This window comes from Humulus lupulus, chromosome 6 (genome assembly GCF_963169125.1).
Source record: "Humulus lupulus chromosome 6, drHumLupu1.1, whole genome shotgun sequence".
NCBI classification, from domain to species: Eukaryota; Viridiplantae; Streptophyta; class Magnoliopsida; order Rosales; family Cannabaceae; genus Humulus; species Humulus lupulus.
Genome location: NC_084798.1, coordinates 135409099 through 135428198, shown reverse-complemented (window position 1 = coordinate 135428198; position 19100 = coordinate 135409099). Strand labels below are relative to the sequence as shown.

Sequence of the window (19100 nt, the reverse complement as noted above, 5' to 3'; positions counted from 1 at the left end):
TTGATAATTAAAAAAAATTATTTATTAAGGAATTAATTATTATTTTTAAGAAAAAACATATATATATTTTTTTATAAAAGGAGTATAATTTGGTAATGGTCAAAGTTCGGGGGGTAAAATTGATAATTATTTTACACATGGCACTGCCACATCAACAGACAATATGCTACGTCATCAATCTGTTAGCCACATAGGACGAAATCTAACAGAAGTCTCATATTTTAGTAATGTTCATAGTACGGGGGGAATTTTTAACATCGCGAATTATTCAGGGAGCATGATCATACAATGGTCATAGTTCGGGGGGCAAAAATGCTATTTATTCTAATTAATTTGATAAAATATTTAAATAATTATTTAATTAATTAAATCAATAGAAAATAATACATGCCTTGATTTTAAGTCCAATGGGCTTATAATCAATTGGGAAATTTCACGGGCCTAAAGCCCATGATAATTTCAACCTAGGGCTTTAAAATGGCTATTATTTTATTTATTTTTTAATTAAATTAAATGGCATAATTGAGTCTATAAAAGGAGTGCTTAGAGTGAAGTCAAAACACAAGTCACAAGTCAGATTTTCTGATAGTTTTAAATTCTCTCTAAACACAAGTCATTTTCTAAGCCTCTTTGATTATTTTCTCTTCTTCTTCTCTGTATCTATCTTATGTGTTGAGAATTGCCCATACTAGTCTAGGTGATTCTAAGGATACATTGGAAGACTGTGAAGAAAATAGAAGATCGGTTTAGTTTATTGATATACTCTGCGACAGAAATGATACAAGAGTTAGAGAAACTGAAGGAATGACTCTTTCATTCCGCTGCATGTATTGTAAGTATTCTATTCCTTGTTTCTCTTTGAATTCAATTTTAGAAACATGTTTTAGGCTATCTCATATTAATTTGTTTAATATTTGATATACATGAAAATAAATAAAGATCCTGTTTAAGTTTCCTAATAGAAATAACCAAGGAAATGATATATGTTTATTATCCACGTAAGCAACTCCGATTTCACATGGGCACGTGTGGTGTTAGGCGTCCTGGTTCAACCTGAGCTACAGACATGAATGTTGTGAAGCACGAGCTCATGATATTCAAATGGCTGCCAAAGTACGAGCTTGGAGAGATATCCAGCTCGTGATAATTCAAATATATTGCATACCCGCGGATCCCCAAAGACTCGGGTACTTTTATACGATTATTTATGACAAGCCTGTCATATTTAATGTCCCAGATATTAGGAGACCATTTATTTTGTAATCAAATCATATCCCAGTATAAATGAGAATTGTTTGTATTAAATGTCCAAACCTGTCCATGGGATTTCTCTATAAATACTGAGAATATTGGACAGGAAAAGGGACAATTATTCTGCAATACTGAAACTCTGCCAATATAGAGAGAGAAACAACAATAATATAGACTCGTGGACTAGATGGATTTTAACCACTGAACCACGTAAAAAGATTTGTATTCTTGTGAATTCATTTCATATTTCGGTTTATTATTAAGTACTAATCAACCTTATTATTTCTTACATACACTGTTGGCGAAAAATCGCGCCAACAATTTTAGTAACATAGGTAACCGAATACCATAAAGAACCCAGAAATTTACACATACATGAGCGTGAAGGTAACCAGTTACCTATCATAGATCTATAGATAGAAAAAAATCTACAGAAAACAAACGAGATTTGATCTGCGACACTAGAAGAAGAAAGTATATTTATACTAATATGAGCAATTGTTTAACTAACCTTGAAAATTTATACAAGTTAGTTGTTACTTTCCAAATCTAGAAAAAAAATGAAAACTTGAAAAAAAAAAAAAAAAAAAAAAGAATAGTTGGTCGGAGCTTTAGGAGATTGTGAGATATTGAAAGGAGCTTCAAGAACTTGCTAGAACTAGTCGAATTTCTTTGATCGGTTGTTGGATGTCCAGGTTGCAGAGACTTAATTATATTCCAGAGAGATGGAGATCGTCAGTGAGTCTAAGCTTCATGTTGTTAAAGCTTTAAGAACTTGCAGCAGGGTACGGAGCTTGATGAAGTGATAAAATTTCATCAAATTTACCACCGAAATTTTGAGCATTGATCGAAATGAAGATCACTTTCATCAATCGCTTTCCTTGGGAGATATTTGTCGATGTGTGTTTTTTGGAGTGATCATATTAGCATTCATAATATGGCACTGTTTGTTTATTGTGTTTTCCTTTGAAATCCCAATTTCTTTTTTTGTTACCACAAATTTGGTTACCATATTCACTGAACTTTTTTTAATTTATTCTCATAAAATTTGGGAAAAGTAAATCCCCCACATTTTTGCAAATGGTATGTGTAAATCCCATAAATTTGAAAAATTCTCTTAAAAAAATCGCTATAGTGGTTTTGTTTGAAAAAAAAAAAAAAACCAGACCAAACCAATCTGTGAACATCTCATCTATGCTAATTTTTCTTAAAAATTATACTCGTACAAATACTATTTCAATAGAAAGAATCAATCGGTACTCCTTTTTTTTATTGGGAGAAATGTAAAATTATTCTATAAATATTACATAGTAATATATACTTATAAAAATTAAAAAATATATAAAATTGTTTGAAAATAAATGTAACGATTTTATTAAGAAAAATAAATAACCACTACCACTTAATGTCCATATATATATATATATTTAAAAAAGAACTCTTAAATTAAAGAATAAATAGTATTTTTGCCCCCTGAACTATGACCATTGTATGATCGTGCTCCCTGAATAATTCGTGATATTAAAAATTCCTCCCGAACTATGCACATTACTAAAATATGAGACATCTGTTAGATTTCGTCCTATGTGGCTAACAGATTGATGACGTAGCATATTGTCTGTTGATGTGGCAGTGCCATGTGTAAAATAATTATCAATTTTGCCCCCCGAACTTTGACCATTACCAAATTATACTCCTTTTATAAAAAAATATATATATGTTTTTTCTTAAAAATAATAATTAATTCCTTAATAAATAAAAAATTTTAATTATCAACAAATAACTCTTTTTTATTTTTTTTTAAACAATATTAATTAAAACTATTTTAGAATGAACATTTAAAATAAATACTAAAACAAAGAAAAACATTTTAATTAAAGAGGTGGACAAAAGACTTAAATAAATAAATACAAATTTTAATTTAAGAGGAGGACAAAGGGGGAAAACTTTGTTTTATGATTTATTTTTTAATTTTTATATTAACATATATATTGTAAAAGAAAAGAAAAAGTAAAAAAAAATTATTTGCTATTAATTAGATTTTTATTTTTTTTGAGTATTTGAATTTTATTTAATTAATTTGAAACTTTTAGTATTAATTATTTTCTTAATCTTTTAAAATGATTTTTTTTTAATTTTTAATGATTTAATTATCAATTTTAAAAAATAAAAATAAATTAGTCTTAATAAAAATGACACAATTTGGTAGTGGTCAAAGTTCGGGGGACAAAATTTCTAATTATTCTACACATGGCACTGCCACATCAAGACACAAAATGCTGCATCATCAATCCATTAGCCACCTATGACGAAATCTAACAGAAATCTCATATTTTAGTAACGTGCATAGATTGGGGGAATTTTTAACATCGCAAATCATTCGAATGGCACGATCATACAGTGATCATAGTTCGGAGGACAAAAATGCTATTTAATCTAAATTAAAATTTATGAAAAAAATGACGATTGTTTTTGCAAAGTATATTATTTTAGATGGAAAAATTGATCTAATACAACTTTTATTTTCAAATCCAACTCAAGTTCGCAAAAGGCTACAGGAAAGCTAACAATAAGAACAAAAACTACATAAAAGGTGTGGCAAAAGTGCGTAAATCAAATTTCTTGGTGATTAATTTCATGTAGGTTCAATACATATGATCTAAAATTTCTACCTTATAATTGCTTATCTCATTTAAACATCATATATATATATATATATCTCACATTGATATAAATCTATTTCATTGTTGAGAATGAATTAACGTGGATCTCATGATTATAATTGTTATGGCAAAAGTGAATCTAGAAAAGTAGAGAAGAAAATGACAAAGAGACGTTTGAAATACATCCGTAGTAGCAAACAAAACTAAAAATACATAACTTTATAGCCTATAAAAATCAAGAACTATTCTTGCATATAATGTTTCCCTTTAGGCGGAAAGCTCATAAAGTATAATAAATACTAGTCATCTAATCAGTTATCTAGTCTTAAACTTCGTTTTATATATATATATATATATATATAGTAGTGACTACTTATATGTATTTTTAGTATTTTCGATAATAAAAAAATTGTAACTCTAATATTTTTATGACATTGTATAATGTAGTTAGAAGGGACCTTTCACAAATTATTAGAAAATTCTGGGTAATTTATGATGTCGAAATCAAGATTCAAATAGTTTGTTACACGCGTATTTGTTTCAATATTTATACGCGGATGCAACAGACTAATTAAATCCTTATTTCGGTAACCTAAATTATCTAGAATTTACTGAAAATTTGTAGGAGGTCCCCTGTCACTATATTATACATTGTCATGTAAAAAAATTGAGTATTAACTTATTCATGTACAAAAATTATCTATAAGTAGTGATTAAAAACAATCGCTGTCCAAAAATTTTCCATATATACATACCTAAATATGTAAATGGCAGCTCCATACAATGGCCCTGTTCCAAATAATTCACATGGATAAAACAAGTATATAACTAGTTTATCCTACTATGCATGCGTCGCGGCTCTAATTCCTCAAGTAATAGCACTGCAACTGTCGTTTGCCTAGAACCTTCAGCTCTCTATTTCGTCGCAGCACTGCGGCTCATATACTCCGCGTCGTGGCTCTAATATCAGATTTTTTGCCAATTTACTTCTTTTCGAGGCCAAACACGGTATTTTCATCAATTCTTCCATAATCCTGAAACATTAACAAACAAATGCAACAAAAACATCATATTGCATAAACATAACTAAATAAGCTCATAAATTCCCTAAAATAACCCTCTTAATCACTATAAAAACTACTCTATCAAACTCCCTCAAACTTAACTTTTACTCATCCGAGAGTAAAACATTTGACATTTCCACAATGGCTAAAAACAAACATGAATAATGTTATAAACTAGGAAGCATCAACCTCAAAAATACCATGCAATACAAGCTCATAATTTTCAACTACGTTTCATCCAGAATTTCAGTAAAATCAATTCAATAATCAACTTCGATCTTTGCTACACCAATCAGCCTTAACCAATAAATAACAACCAATCTCAATACCATATAAATGTCAAATCTTTTAAATCCTTCCATCAAAACCAAATATTTTATATGGTTGCATAATTCATTAATCTCCCCTAATATGATAACACATGCTCAAAAATCAAAATGACTTTTTTTTTTGCTTTTAACAAAAGGCTTAGGCTCAGGTGGGTAACTAAAAGTCATTTAGGCTCACATATACCATAAGCAGACAACATCAAACAAACCAATTTTCTTTTTCCGCTTGAAAACCCACAAACATTCCCCCAATTTCTCAAAAGTTCCTACTTTGAGAGAATTCATATTTCAAAATATTTTACAATCAATCATCATTTTTTTCTAATGGTACAACACTCCCCCAAACTTATTTCTTTGTATTCTCAACTGGAGTGTAATTCATTTTCAATATATATATATTCTTTCTTTTTCTTTTAATTTTCTTTTCTCTTTCAGTATATTTGTTCTTCTATTGGCATTGATATATTTTTCCATAGGTTCCCCATTACAAATCATTCCCTCAACTTCTCATATGCTCATGGTATATCAAAGGGAAAGACAAATAGCAAAGTTCCAAAAAGATTAATATCAACAAAGACAAAAAAAAATGTATTAGGCTCAAAATTGGTAACTAGGGATTTAATACATTTAGGTTGGCTTGAAAGGCTCGATTGTTCCAATGAATTGCCTAAATCATCTTCCTAATCATGTGTAATATTTATTTCTCGAAACAGAAGTTTCGTAATTTTACCAATGAGGGTATTCTTTTTTTATTTATTATGATTATTTTGTAAGATTGATTATGGATGGGATTCCTATAGTTATGATTAATGCCCTAAAAGTATGAAAATACATTTTATTGAATTAAATAAAACGAACAATTTTATTTTATTTTAATACTATAATTATTGTTTGAATTAATTATATGATAATATCAAGAAAAATCTTTATTCATTCATGAGAATATGATCTTGTATTAGTAAGAGAGAATTAAGATCATATATAATGAATAAAATAGTTAGTAACATATTAAAGTAAGGAATCTTTAATGAATGTTTACTAGTGTTGTTTACTAAGCATACGGGATCCAAGTGTTCTAGATTCGGAATACTGGTGTGGATAGACATCTTAGTAAAGGTGTGGTATATAATAGATATTATATATGACTGGACCGATAAGATTTAATTATCTTTATAAACTTATCGTTTGACATAAAGATTTGATTCTTATCATAATAGATGATCATTTCTAGATAACTCTAAATCGTGAGTATTCATGAACTCCTATTTATGTTTATTGGATCTTTTGATTCACTCGTTAAAGTTTCTTAGTATAATGAGGTTAATGACTTTTGTTTTGGAGATTCAATATCATGAATGGCTGGGAACATGAATTACAATAATGGAATCCATACTTTCCTAACGGATCGAATATTGGTTCCCTTAAGGGTTAATTCTAAAACTGAATAGTTATTGAACTAAAATCTAAAATTTGATTATAGATTAATTATTTGCTAGTGAATTAATGGTACTTAAGGATCAAGAGGTAATTAGAATGGTAAAATGGTAATCTTGACAAGCTCTAATTAACGAACCAATAAAATGAGGATAAAATTACATTTATTGATCATATCAATGGACTACAAGAGAAAACTCTGTAAATATAATTCTATAAATACTTAGAGTGCAATTCCTTATTTACAGTGGAGTAATCATGGAATTAATAAATAAGATTATTGGATTAAAGAGTTTGATTAATAATCTGGTTTATTGGAGCTTCGTATTATAGGTTCATGGTCCTCAGATCACCTCTATCCTGCATTGTCAAGGGTAAGGATGTCAAAAGAAAGATTTGTAGAGAAAATGAATTAATTGCAAAGGAATTAATTTTCTAGAGCAATGAAATAATTTTGTGATAGTTATGGGAAATTGATTAATTGTGAATTAATTAATTATTTAACTATATAGTTTTTATTTTGAAAAAATATAGGTTAAAATAAATATTAATCTTGTTTGGATTAATATATAAAGAGAGATTAATAATTATCTTCTTTGGAATAAGATATTTATTTATTTATTTAAAACTGATATTTTCAGATAAAGTTAATTTTGAATTACCTAATAATTATTTTGGGATAAATATATTGTCTTAAATATTAATTAAATAAACAAATGAGAAAATTAGGAAAAACTCTAATGTGGCTTAGGCCATTCACTGTACTGCATAGTGAGTGGTGTCACACAAGGATATTTCCTATCTCTGGGATTTAAATTTTGAATTTCAAATAATTTATTTATTTAATTATTCTTTTAAAATATGATTTAAATTAAATAATTAAATAAGTTATAACTGATTAGTTTTATTTTAATAAAAATAAAGATTAATTAAATTAATTAATTATCTTTATAAACCTATAAAGAAATAATTGTTAGATAGACAGACTCTCTCTCAAAAATAGAAGCGATAGTTTTTCCTAAACCTAAAAAATTATTCAATTCCTCTTCTCTCTATCAAACCTCGCTAGATCGCATGTGTTGAGTACATCTAGAGAGGCATAAATCAACCTTTCGAATCATACGTGTCCACACACGTCCTTGTGTGTTCGAGAATTGATCTGGAAGATCAAGGTGTGAGTCTTCAGATTTTGGATAGAAGATCGTTGATTTTATACAAAAAGATTTGAGGACACTTGATATGTTATAGGAGGTAATCTCTAATATTATTGTATGTGATTTAATAAATATATATATGTGTGTGTGTGTAATCTTGGCTGATATTAATAATTATTAAAAAGGGTTCATTCCTACGTATATCTGATTTTCTCTTTTAATACCAACACCTATGACATTAAAAAATTGAGATTTCTTATGTTGAATTTTTCTATTATCGAAATAAAATATTGGCATGTGCATAATACCTAATAAATAATTAATTATGTGGGTTAATTTAATTATTTATTTATGTTGTGAATATTATTATTATTTTTTTATTATTATTATTATTATGAGCATAATAATAATAATAATATGATGTGAGTTTATTTTAATTATTATATATAGTTTATTACGTTATTATTATTTAAATGGATTAAATAATGGTAATTGCATGTAATTGTGAAATGACCTAAACACTATGTTTCTTTTTTATTATTGGGAATTTAGAGGGCATTAGAAGTGATTTAAAATTTAAATTAACTAAGTAAATTCGAAATTTGGTTTAGTTTTAGTAAGGTCATTATTTCATTAACTTTTATAAAGAATTCATTCATAATAGGCTTTGAAGAGTGGGTTTCTCAACAAACTAACAGGTGGTTTGTTTTCTTTAGACTGGATACATTTTCTGAACACTTTAGATGGTTATTGAATCGTGGGAAGAGAGAAAGAGTCACACTAGTAGAAGAAAGAGAGTGTTTTTGAATTTTTCTAGAGAGAGAAGGGGAAATTTCAGGTTTGAGAGCTCTAGGGAGTTTTTGAGTATTTTTGAATGTTTGGAATGTCTTTCCTATGATCTAAGAAGGGTATTTGACGTAATCAAAGGAGCTAGAATGTTAATTTTCAAAGATCACCATTTTCCACCATTAAAGTTGGTGTTCTTGGAGGATTTCGGATTTGAGTGTGTTTAGACGAATTCTGGGTTCATGGAAGCGTGTGTACAAGCTTAGGGGACTCCAATGATCATTTTTGACGTAAATAATCGAAGCTTAAAGGCCTAGAACTCAAAGTACATGTTTTTACTCCATTTTTGGCAGGTTGTAGAAGAAGACGTTGATCCGAGGGGATACAGGCAAGTTCTTGGGTTGGGGTTCAGTTTTTTGAGGTGTTGGACACAAGGAGATCATTTTCCAAGAAAAATAAGAGTGGGAACGCAGCAAAACTCAATCCTAGAGTCTTCTGCGTCAGAGAAGACGCCAACTCCGATGAAGCTCCGATGAAGCCTGATTTGGGTAGCTGAGAAGGTCTTTTTCTCAATTTTTTTCTATTTTGGATTCTATAGGATTTTTAGGGATGAATGGTGAAGTTTCATAAATTTTTTAAACTTTTCTTGAAGTATTGTGAATTATTTTGGTGGCTTTCAATGAATAATTATGAAAAATACATAGACTAGTGTAAAATGTTTGAAATAATTTTTTATGGGTTATTATGTGTTACAAAATAATTATGAGCAGATGGTTTGAGTTTTGAATTGTTTGTGTATTTATTTGTAAGTGTTTTATTTAATTCCAAGAATAATTATGAAAATTACCTAGGACATGCTTGAGTGAAGCTAAATACTAATTATAAAGTGATTTGGAACTGAGTTTTAAGCATAGTTACTATTGTGAAGATTTGTTAGAATTTAATTGTGATAATTGTAACTTAAATGAACTTAAATTAAGATAAATGGTATAAATTAGTGTATACTGTTTAAGCATTATTCTTATGATGTTAATATAGTGTCTGGAGCTGATTTAGAAACATGTTAGGATTTTGGGTGTTTATTTGGTAATTTCTTGGTATTTTCACGTAATTTTACTAGGAAATTTTGTATAATAATTATGGTAATTATTATGTATGTTCACTGTAATGTTCTAAGATGTCTAATATGATTATAAATGGTTAGGAAGCATGTTAGGCCCTGATTTTGGTAATTATGGCGATATTTGGTTATTTGTTGAGTTATTATAAAAAATGGGTAAATAAGTAAGTAATAGGAAATAATTAATTTTATATGGAAGGTATGGCTTCAATCTAAGTTAGTAGTGATAAATAAACTTAGGGATCATTTTAGTTTAATTAAATTGCTTGTGTGAATTTAATTGGTTATAAAATGCTAGTTTTGACTACAAGGGCATTTTCTTAAATTTTTGCATAAAAAGTGTTTGTATGAATACATGTGTTACATGAAATATGTTTATATGTGGGTATGCAAGTTAGTGGTATGAATTTTAATGAAAAATAACTAGGGTTAGTATGTCATGCAAAATGAAATTTATTTTGTATCGTGTATTTTGGAGTAGATTTTTCATCATAGGTTTCTGTAAGAAATCTTTATTGTGTGCATGAATGCATTTTGAATGTGTCGTTGTATTGTTGAGTGTTTAGGGTTTTGTCCTTAACAAGGAGACTCAACGAATGGTTCTAAAGAGAACAAGGGGATTCACAACAACTGAGGTAAGAAGAGTGGACATCTGCGCACAGGGTGTATATTTAAGCATACAACCTTGTTTATGGTTTGTTATTTCATGTACTTATGTTATGTGATTGGTTGTTTTATGATAGTGTTGTTAGCATGAGAATAGTGCTAGAGTAACTTGATAGTTGACATGCTTGAACGATAGAATATAGGTGTGTTCTATGTAACTGTTGCTTGTGTGAGCACAACACTTGCAGGTTTTATCATGGGTGAGTACTATTCGTGTTAATGAGATGCCCCGTGGGAATGCCAAGTGTGAGTATAGCACAAGGCAGGGAAAATTACATTTCATGTGTGATCAACATGGATGTGAGTTGATTATCGTATGTGAGTATAATGTGCGATATGAAACTAAAGTATGTGTGTGAGTACAACATGCATTGGATGTTTACTATGGTATTGTGTTTATATCGTATGTCGTTGATTGTGAAATTGTTATTTATGCTAATGTTATCTGGTTGGAGGAGTTATGTCCTACATAGCTCTTCTTACTAGGCAATAGCGCACGAGTACTCTGTGTGCAGGTAAAGACAAGGCAAAGCAGTGAGTGGTGCAGGCTCGAGGCATGGATCTTACATGTTAGCAGTGGGTGATGTTTTAGAGTTTTAAAATGTTTTATGAATGGAACATTTTAGTTTTGATTTTAGACTTGAAATGGTTTATTAATGTCATTATGGTTTTTAGTTAAGTGTCAAACATTTTATTTTAAATAATGAGATCTCATGCCTAGTTTTATTTCAATAAATAAGTTTTTCTGTCATAAATGTTTATCGATTTAAAACAAACTTTTATAAATAATGTCTCAGGAAATCGGGGCGTTATAATATGGTATCAGAGAAATATAGTCCTAAAGAGTCTGCAGTAAGCCCTAACATGTAAAGTTCATCGCTAAGAATCAAGCTCGACTCACTGTACTCTAAGTGTTAAATTCTTACTTATGTGAATTTGTTCTTTTAAGTTTATGCGCATAGTACTACTAGGTTGAGAATCATGATAGATAGCTAAGTGTGAGCCTATAGATAGAAATTTGACAAGGTTAATTCGAAGCTCATTTGGATATTTGGAAAATTTACGATTAATTTTTTTCCTTCGAAAGCTTATTGTTGGAATGCTTAATTATTTTCTTTAAGTTCAAAGTATTCTTACTTTGTGCTTAGTTGGTATGCGTGGTTTAGGAGTTAGAAAATGCCTCCTAGAAGGTCTATAAGTGCAAGTCGTGATTGAGGTAGAGGTAACGGGGGAAACAATGGTTTACCACCAGAACCACGGGAATGGTCGGAACATTTTACTATGAATGGAAGAGACAATCTGAAGGCCGAATAAAGCAAATAAGGCACCAAGTAGTGCCGCTAGTGCCAACAAGACCGATGGAGCCAGAGAAAAGACCACCACCAGCTTCAGTGGTAGCACCTAGTGCAGAGGATAGAATGGAGCCACTATTTGAAAGATTTTGGAAACAACATCCACATGTATTTGAGGGAAACATCGATCCAATCGAGCCAGAAGAGTGGGTCAGCCGCAGGAAGAACATCCCGAACATGAAGAGAGTTCAGGGAAATTATTAGTGGTCTGTGTAATGCCCCGCCTTTTTGGGCACCGCGACGCCTGGACTTCACCAAAAATTTGATGGATCTCTGACTTCACAAGGGTCGCGGCTCTAGTAGTGGGCGCCGCATCTCAAAATAGCCTGTGTAATTTTTTTTTCTTTCAAGATTTCCACAGTTTATAAATGAAAAATTAAAGTCTAAAATTGTAAAAACATAAAAATTAAAACTCAACATAGAAAAATTATCCCAAACTTAAACAAAAATAACAAAGCAACAAAACAATAAATAGAATGAGATGCCTCCCAAGGGCTCTGTTGTTAGCGCCATTTAGTCAGACGCTGAATTCCTTTTCAATTTTAACTTGGATCAAATTCGCCCTCGCATCCTTGAGAGCCATAATGTCATGAGTGGATGCTCATTTCTTGTTATTGAAAATTGGTGGAACTTTCCCTCGCTCATGTAACATTTGAATCTTCTAACTAAATAATATTTTTAAACAATGAAGCACTTTGTGCATACTACTTTTAACCATGAACCTTTGCTTAAATACTTCCAACTTGTTCTCTCCTCTTTTTACCACATCAACTCTACAACAAGTTGGAATTTCCGTTGTTGCAAAGACATTAAATGTTACCTCCTCTTTTTGCACTCGCATGTTCAACTCACCATTTTGTGCATCGATTAATATCCTACCAGTAGCGAAGAATGGCCTTCCAAGCAAGAATAATAAAGTATGCAAGAAAGATTTATTTGTCCATTGTCACCAGTACATCCTCAATCACTCCACGGGGATGTTTAACTGAACGATCCACCATTTGTGAGGACACAGTAGTAGGTTGCGCTTCTCCTAATTTCAACTTTCGAAAGATTGATAGAGGCATTAGATTCTCACTGGCCTCTAAATCACATGAAGCCTTTGTCACCACTAAGCCCCCTATAGAACATGGGATATTGAAACTACCAGGATCTTTAAGCTTGGTAGCTTCTTTGAAGTGTCGCACTACACTCCTCAGTAAGTGTCACTATCTCATAGCCCCCCAGTTTCCTTTTCTTTGAAAAAATCTATTTCATAAATTTAACATAACTTGGCATTTGTTCAAGTGCCTCGGCAAATGAAATGTTGATGTGAAGCTTTCAAAATACATCTAAATACTTGGGAAAATGTTGTCAAGCTTATTCTTTTGAAGCCTCTAAGGATATGGGATCTTGATATGGTGATCTATGCTTATTTCTGGCTGCTTCTCTAGGTTCTCAGTAACCTTTGACCTACTCACTTCCTTCTCCTTATCAGACACATTTTCTTCAGTAATCCCTTTTTGTGTGGGTTCATTTATTACCTTTCCACTTCTCAAAGAGATTACGTTTCACTACTCTTTAGGATTCATTGCAGTAGTTCTCGGCAAGTCCCCTTGAGCATGGTTTGTCATTAAAGTACCCAACTGACCAATCTGAGTCTCCAAACTCCTGATAGATGCCCTTGTCTCAATCATAAATTGATTCAAAATCAGGCTGTTGTGAGGGTCTATCCTGTGGTTGATAGATTATAGGAGGAGGTTGTTGGAAAGATTGTTTTGGTTGTGGCTATGGAGGTGGGAATTGTTTCCGATTTTGAGGGAAAGGCTATTGTGCGGCTTGATTATTCGTCCATGAGAAGTTAGGATGATTCGTCCACCCTTGGTTGTATGACATTGTAAAGGGGACTTGAGCATGGTTGTATGACATTGGTTGGCCTTTGGAAATAACCTATGGCTTGCACTTGTTCCATGGGCATATTATTCATATCCAAGGCAGGGAATTGATTGGATGGCTTGAGATGGAAGGTTGCTCTGTTGTAATTGTTTCGTTAAAGCTGCCACTTGAGCTGTAAGCATTGAGATAGCATCTAATTCGGTCATACAAGCCACCTTCTTTGTTTGTCCCCTCTCATTAGGCCACTAGTAATTGTTCATAGCCATTTGTTCCAGTAATTCATATGCCTTATTAGCACTCTTGTTCATGAACGCACCCCCTGCTACTACATCAATTATTGTTTGAGTAGTACCATTTAACCCATTGTAAAAATTGTGAACCAGCGTTCACTTCTCTATATCATGGTGGGGGCACTTCCTTAACAGCTGTTTAAATCTCTCCCATGCATCATACATCCATTCCCCTTCAGTCTGGTAGAAATTATTAATCTCCACTCTCAACGTTGCAACTTTTTTTAGAGGGAAAAACTTTGCAAGAACTTTTTCGCTAATTCCTCCCATATTGTAATAGAATTGGCTTGCAGCAAAATTAACCAACTCTTTGCTCATTCTCTTGGTGAAAACGGGAAAAGTCTCAGTCGGATTGCATCATCACCGACCCCATTCATCCTAAAAGTTGCACACAGCTCCAGGAAATTGGCTATGTGCAAATTAGGATCTTTAGTAGGCAACCCCCCAAATTGAATGGTAAACTGCACCATTTGTAATATTGATGGCTTGATCTCAAAGTTATTAGTGGCAATTGTGGGGTGTCGGATGCATGAATGAACTCCCATGACAGTGGGAAGCACATAATCTCTAAGCGTCCTTGGTCCTTGTTCATAGGGACCTCTGCAACATTTGGAATATTATTGGCAGCAGTTGTATTCCCTTGAGTTTCTCCATATCAAACTTCAACCTTTTATTGATCCTTCGGTTTTGTCTGCAAGTTCTCTCAATTTCAAGATCTATTCGCACCAGTTTCTTTTGTCTAGATCATCGCATATACCAATGTTTCTTGAAAGCACAATATCAGCCACAAACCGAATGAGTACTAATATATAAACCAATTTAAAATAAAAATCAACTATATTGATATTAATAATACAGTCTCAGGCAACGACACCAAAAACTTATTGTAAGAATTTTTAACAACACAAGTGCACATAATCATAACAAGTAATAAAGTGATAAATCAAGTATCGTTACCACGAAGACTGTTATTAACTACCAAAAATTAATTTTTAATTCTAATTAATTCGACAAAAAATGAATTCAGAATTTATAAAACTAAAGGAATAAAAAAATAAAATAGAACAATTGAGACTCAATACTAAATATCAATTCAATGGAATAAGAATTAGGGTTATTAACTTCATCAGATATCCACTTATTCTTCTCTAATATGAATTTAAGAATTCCTATCTCTATTATGATAAAGGGTTACAATTGTAAATCATATTTTTACTAGGACTTATAATTCTCTACAATAAGCAATCTCCTACATCTCTATGATAAACTAACATGTTGCATGCATTAAACACGTAGTCCCTAAACTACATAAATTATACAAGTACTCCCGTCCAATATAAATCTATGATTATTTATTTATAGCATATTTATCCTTCACTTCTCAGATCTCAGATTACAATCATATAAATCATGCAATTAGTGGCCAATTAATCACAAGATAAATAATTCACAATATTGATAGAAAATTCAATAAAACTTCATTAGATCATCATAAGGTTTCAAGAGAATCCATTAACACCCTAAATAAAAAATTAGTTCATGCTAGACATAATAAAATCCATTAAACTAAATATAAACATCACTACAAGAGAAAGTAAAAGAAGAAGAAGAAGAATGATAGAAACTAGTTAATCTCCAAGCTTTTGCCTCCATGGAGTGTTTATGTAGTCTCTCCTCAGAGTTCTGTCTCAAAAATTGTCATAATGTTACATAAATAGTAGTTTGTGCATTGAATGTGAAATTCAACTTTTGCCCCTGCTTAAAATTCCCTAATTTGCACATTGACCGCCTCAGGCATCGCGGCCCCATAAGTGTGTGCCACGGCCCGTGTCCTCAATTGCAAAAATCAATGGTCTCTAATTTAACCAGCATCGCGGCCCTTTTATGCATGCAGAACGGCTCTAATTCCTCAAGTAAAAGTGTCGTTGCTCCGAAAGGATGCGCTGCGACCCTCGTTTGCCCAGAACTTTTAGCTCTCTGTATCATTGCAGCGCCACAGCTCAAATACTCAGCGGCGCGACTCTAATGTCTGATTTTCGCCAATTTACTTCTTTTTGGGGCCAAACACGATCTTTTCATCAATTCTTCCATAAATTCTAAAATATTAATAAACAAAGGCAACAAAAGCGTCACACTGCACAAACATAACTAAATAACTCAAAAATTCCCTAAAATAACCCTCTAAAACACTAAAAAGTACTCTATCATATGGTATTTTAGAATGAAGTAAATTACATATAATTACTTTCTTTTTTCAAATCTTGAAAATAGCTATGGATCCATACATGCAATGTACATTGTCCTCACAAGATAATATAGAATCATTTACAGATATGTTAATAAAGGATATTTACTATTGAAAAGAAAACTCGAGGTACTACACAAATGTGTGAAATCTAAGGGAATCATGATGGTGAGAAGATAAAAATCACATGTAACGATTTAGGACATCCACGTGATAAAAGTGCAAACAATCTTTCAAGTTTTATTGGGATATTAGTACGAGATGGAAAAAATGTTCTAATTAATTATAAAACTTGGCATGAAGTACCTACTAAATACAAACTTGGAATGTGGAAAATCATACATGTATTAATTAGTTATTTCATTATTATTTAATATTTGAAGTAATTATTATGTAATTTCAATATTTGTTTGTTTCCTTTATTGCTGCCTAGTATATTTAAATTTGCTAATAATCAGTGCTTTGATTCTTGTAGAAAAAATTTGAAATTCATCATCATGGAAAGAATTGGACTTTCAAAAATTTTGGGTAGGAAACTTAGAGCTTGAAAAACTTATCTTTAAAAAACTTATTATTTGGAGCACTTATCGTTTGAGAAGCAAAAAAAAAAAATATATATATATATATATAAAGACAGACAAGTATATGATGATCAATGGGAATAATGATAACATATTCAGCAATAGAAAGTGCAATGGTATTTTCCGTTCAAACTTTAGTTAACTTGCACTATTTTTACTATATATTTCAAGATTTTTTCACTAACTAAATTGTAATTTAAAATATTCTTCTAGAGAAATAGTGCAAAAAAATACGACTAGTCCTGCAGAAAAGAAATACAACCATATAATTGGCACAAAGAGTTTTGTTCAACTTAGAACACTCACAATGGGTGGTCTACTATAGCTCTCAAAATACCTCATCAAAACCCTACTTTTTCTATTTTACCTCACACTTTTACATTATACCATACATTAGATTCTCCACATTTTTTTATGTCATTTAAATATTATATTTAAAAATATTATTTATTATTTAAAGTAAAAAAAAATTGAAAAACGAAATAATAATAATAACTAATGGGAGAGAGAAATGAAAAAAAGATTAAAAAAAAAAGTATTTAATGAAGTTGTAAAAGTTTATCTACATTTAGTGAAATTTTTATTGGTTTTTGTGCCTATGTATTATAGCTAAATATTTAAAGAGCTATTTACATAATATGGGAAAACTAAGTAAACTTTATATAAATATGGAAAAAAAAATTAATTAAAATATGGAAAAACTACCTAACGAAAATGAAAAACTATGGGAATCCCATAATTTTATGAACCAGATTACCACAGATTAACAAATTTCCTATAAATTGTCGACTACAACATTTTGATCAAGAAACCTAATTGTCGATCACCAAATCTTCCTTCTCCGGCCATTGGAACTCGTTTTCCATTGTTTCAAACAATCACATTATCTTCTCCGGCTACTGCAATTCGTCCTCCATTGTTTCCGACCGTAAAATCATCTTCTCCAGCAACAACACTCTTCTTCTCCGATCAAGCAATTAAATTCCCGATCGCCTACTGTTGCCTCTCAGAAGTGTTGGTTCAAATCTAGCTCGCGAATCGCACACTTTGGCATTCTTTCTCTTTGGCCTTCTACAGCCATCGAATTAAACATAAAATTCATTTTCCAATCAATTGCTCTTCTTCTCCGGCAACTAAAATAGAATTTCGATTCTTGTTCAACAGTCACATCTCCTTCTCCGACAAATAATCTTATTTTAGCTTCATTTCTACGATTTCTCAACAGGTAAAATTTAAAACTAAACAAAATCTTGTTTGAAATATACGACATGGAAAATAATAATACAAAGAAACTAGAAATTTTATTTACTCACATCATACTGGTTACATCACATAACTTGAACATTTACATAATTCAAATATTACACAAAAGTAAAAAATAAGACAACAAAATAAATACAGTAACCAGTTACACACGAAAAAATAATAATAATAACACTCTGCATAATAATTTATCATGAAACATGGAAAATAGATCTTGATTTACGTTTATGAAACCGATTACATAATATGTCTTTAACTTTTGCATATTTGAAATATCAAAAAAAAAAAAGACAACATATTCACTAAGGTAACCAGTTACACACGCAAAACTGAATATAATGAAAAATAATTAATTATAGAACCTGGAAAATAGTTCTTGATTAACTTAAAGAAACCGGTTACTTATATATTTCCAACATTTGTTAATATTCATCATTCACTAACGTAATCAGTTACATTTGAATTAATAAAGCAACAACACTAAAAATCATTTTGTGCTATATTGCAGATATGGAATACATAATGGCATTGATCCATTTTGGAAGAAAATAGACGGACAGATATCAGTATTATGACTACACCATGAATGGATTTCTAATACCAACAAACTATTCTCTGAACAATTTGGTTCATTTAGTGAAAAATGAAATAAAATGCAATATGCAAAATATTGAGTTGAGTTACCAGTTATCACCAGGTCTGCCACCAATGAAATTGCTCACTGACAATTCAGTCCTATTCTACATTGAGCTGAAAAAGAAGCAAAATGCAGTAACGGTGCTACCACTATGCATCACCACTTTTGATAAAACAATAGCTGAAACTATTGAACACAATGCATATGAAGAAGAAACACAAATACAAACACAGATCTAGAAAGAGAAGGTATTGTTTTCTTTTTTATATTCTTATTCAAACAAAATAAACACATAAAATAAACTGTTTAATAATAATTCAGCAATATAATAATAAAATCGGTGTAAAAAAAATAATAGTAATATAAATTAATGAAACTAGTTACTTAATT

The 19100-nt window shown here is 30.9% G+C and overlaps 1 non-coding gene across 1 annotated transcript; it reads left to right on the top strand.

Moving 5' to 3' along the window:
• Nucleotides 1-14090: 14090 nt before the first annotated feature.
• On the top strand, nt 14091-14197 carry LOC133787712 (small nucleolar RNA R71). Its single transcript, XR_009872715.1, has one exon. It is a non-coding gene; the product is annotated as a small nucleolar RNA R71 (small nucleolar RNA).
• The last annotated feature ends 4903 nt before the right edge of the window (nt 14198-19100 follow it).